Source organism: Elephas maximus, chromosome 27 (genome assembly GCF_024166365.1).
Source record: "Elephas maximus indicus isolate mEleMax1 chromosome 27, mEleMax1 primary haplotype, whole genome shotgun sequence".
Lineage (NCBI taxonomy): Eukaryota > Metazoa > Chordata > Mammalia > Proboscidea > Elephantidae > Elephas > Elephas maximus.
This window is the reverse complement of record NC_064845.1, coordinates 36396185-36399721: the sequence shown is the minus strand read 5'-3', so window position 1 is coordinate 36399721 and position 3537 is coordinate 36396185. Positions and strand designations below refer to the sequence as shown.

At 45.6% G+C, this 3537-nt stretch overlaps 1 pseudogene; it reads right to left on the bottom strand.

Moving 5' to 3' along the window:
* Positions 1–661: 661 nt before the first annotated feature.
* On the bottom strand, positions 662–3276 carry LOC126068266 (tigger transposable element-derived protein 1-like; annotated as a pseudogene).
* Positions 3277–3537: the final 261 nt, after the last annotated feature.

Sequence of the window (3537 nt, the reverse complement as noted above, 5' to 3'; positions counted from 1 at the left end):
TTACCAGGCTAGATGCACCTTTCCAGGGAGAGCTGGTGGAAAGACTCGATTTTGTTTAAATGGCAATTTTGGCTTGTAAAATTGTATTTGATAAGATTGAATATCAAGTTAAGAAATGTGTCGTTTTCATAACAAACAATTACATTAGGCTTTTCCTTACTACAAAGTAATACACTAATGTAGAAAATTTAGAAATAAAAGCAAAAGAGAGGAAATGAAAATCACCCATAATCTTCCCACTGAGAGATTATGAAAAACATTAAAAGTGGTTTTATATTCTTTCAAACCTATAACTACATGCATACCATGTAGGTTTGGTTCCAGACCACTTCGATAAAAAGAATATTGCAATAAAGCAAGTCACACAATTTTTTTGTTTCCCAGTGTATATGAAAGTTATGTTTACACTATACTGTAGCCTATTGGGAAACCCTGGTGGTGTAGTGGTTAAGAGCTACAGCTGCTTACCAAAAGGTCAGCAGTTGGAATCCACCAGGCGCTCCTTGGAAACTCTATGGGGCAGTTCTACTCTGTCCTATAGGGTCACTATGAGTCGGAATCGACTCAACCACAACAGGTTTGGACCTATTAAGTATGCAATAGCATTATGTCTAAGAAAACAATGTGCGTACCTTAATTTAAAATGTACTGCTGAAAAATGCTAGCCATCATCTAAGCCTTCAGTGAGTCATAATTTTTTTTGCTGGTGGAGGGTCCTGCCTTGATGTTGATGGCTGCTGTCTGATCAGGGTGGTGGTTGGCTGAAGGCTGGGTTGGCTACGGCAATTTCTTAAAATAAAACAACAATGAAGTTTCCTAGATCAACTGACTCTTCCTTTCAGGGAAGATTTCTCTGTAGCATGTGATAACGTTTGATAGTATTTTACACACAGTAAAACTTCTTTCGAAATGGGAGTCGATCCTCTCAAACCCTGCCGCTGCTTTGTCAACGAAATTTATGTATTATTCTAAATCCTTTGTTGTCATTTTAATAATGTTCACAGCACCTTTACTAGAAGTAGATGCCATCTCAGAAAACCACTTTCTTTGCTCATCCATAAGAAGCAATTCCTCATCCATTAAAGTTTTATCGTAAGATTGCAGCAATTTAGCCACATCTTCAGGGTCCACTTCTAATTCTAGTTCTCTTGCTATTTCCACCACATCTGCGGTTATTTCCTCCACTGAAGTCATGAACTCCTCAAAGCCATCATGAGAGCTGGAATCATCTTCCAGACTCCTGTTAATGTTGATATTTTGATCTACCATGAATCATGTATGTTCTTAATGGCATCCAGAAGGTTTTCAATTTACTTTGACCAGATCCATCAGAGGAATCGCTATCTATGGCAGCTAGAGCCTCACAAAATGTATTTCTTAAATAATAAAAGTCAGAATTTTTGAAAGTCAAAATTACTCCTTGATTTGTGGGCTGCAGAATGGCTGTTGTGTTAGCAGACATGAAAACGACATTATTCTCCTTACACATCTCCATCAGAGCTCTTGAGTGACCAGGTGCGTTGTCACTCAGCAGTAATATTTTGAATCTTTTTCTGAGCAGTAGGTCCCAACAGTGAGCTTAAAATATTCCGTAAGCCATGTTGTAAACAGATACACTGCCATCTAGCCTTTGTTGTTCCATTTACAGAGCACAGGCAGAGTAGACTTAGCATAATTCTTCAGTGCCCTAGAAGTTCTGAATGGTAAATGAGGACTGGCTTCAACTTAAAGGCACCAGCTGCATTAGCCCCTAAGGACAGAGTCAGCTTATCCTTTCAAGCTTTGAAGCTAGACACTGACTTCTCCTCTCCAGCTGTTAAAGTCCTAAATGGCATTTTCTCCCAATGCAAGACTGTCTCATCCACACTGCAAACACGTTGTTCAGTGTGGCCGCCCTCGTCGGCTTCCGAGCTGGTCTCCCAATACGAGGCTGTCTCATCCACACTGCAAATCCGTTGTCCAGTGTGGCCGCCCTCGTTGGCTTCCGAGCTGGTCTCCCAATGCAAGGCTGTCTCATCCACACTGCAAACACGTTGTCCAGTGTGGCCGCCCTCGTCGGCTTCCGAGCTGGTCTCCCAATGCGAGGCTGCTTCATCCACACTGCAAACACGTTGTCCAGTGTGGCCGCCCTCGTTGGCTTCCGAGCTGGTCTCCCAATGCAAGGCTGTCTCATCCACACTGCAAACACGTTGTCCAGTGTGGCCGCCCTCGTCGGCTTCCGAGCTGGTGTCCCAATGCAAGGCTGTCTCATCCACACTGCAAACACGTTGTCCAGTGTGGCCGCCCTCGTCGGCTTCCGAGCTGGTCTCCCAATGCGAGGCTGCTTCATCCACACTGCAAATCCGTTGTCCAGTGTGGCCGCCCTCGTCGGCTTCTGAGCTGGTGTCCCAATGCAAGGCTGTCTCATCCACACTGCAAACACGTTGTCCAGTGTGGCCGCCCTCGTCGGCTTCCGAGCTGGTCTCCCAATGCGAGGCTGCTTCATCCACACTGCAAACACGTTGTCCAGTGTGGCCGCCCCCGTCGGCTTCCGAGCTGGTCTCCCAATGCGAGGCTGCTTCATCCACACTGCAAACACGTTGTCCAGTGTGGCCGCCCTCGTCGGCTTCCGAGCTGGTCTCCCAATGCGAGGCTGTCTCATCCACGCTGCAAATCCGTTGTCCAGTGTGGCCGCCCTCGTCGGCTTCCGAGCTGGTCTCCCAATGCAAGGCTGTCTCATCCACACTGCAAATCCGTTGTCCAGTGTGGCCGCCCTCGTCGGCTTCCGAGCTGGTCTCCTGGGTCACTTCCTGCAGCTTCTACGTCAGCACCTGCTCCTTCACCTTGCACTTTTATGCTGTGGAGACACCTTCTGTCCTTAGACCTCATGAACCAACCTCTGCTAGCTTCAAGCTTTTCTTCTGCAGCTTCCTCACCTCTCTCAGTCTTCATAAAACTGAAGAGAGTGAGGGCCTTGCTCTGGATTAGGGTTTGGCCTAAAAGAATGTTGTCACTGGTCTGATCTTCTACCCAGACCACTAAAACTTTCTCCACATCAACAATAACGCTGTTTCACCTTCCTATCATTCATGTGTTCTCTGGAGAAGCATTTTTAATTTCCTTCAAGAACTTCTCCTTTGCATTCACAACGTGGCTAACTGTTTGGTGCAGGAGTCTAGCTTTCAGCCTATCTCCACTTTTGACATGCCTTCCTCACAAGCATAACCATTTCTAGCTTTTGATTTAAAGTGAGAGATTTATGAGACTCTTCCTTTCACGTGAACACGTAGAGGCCATTGTAGGGTTATTAACTGGCCTAATTTCAATACTGTCCTGTCTCAGGGAATAGGGAGGCTCAAGGAGAGGGAGAGAGATGGGGGAACTGCTGGTTGGTGGGGCAGTCAGAACACACACAACATTTTTTGATTAAGTTTGCCGTCCTATATGGGTGTGGTTCGTTGCACCCCGGAAAAATTACAATAGTAACATCAACGATCACTGGTCACAGATACCCATAACACATACAATAATGATGAAAAAGTCTGAAATATTGCGAGA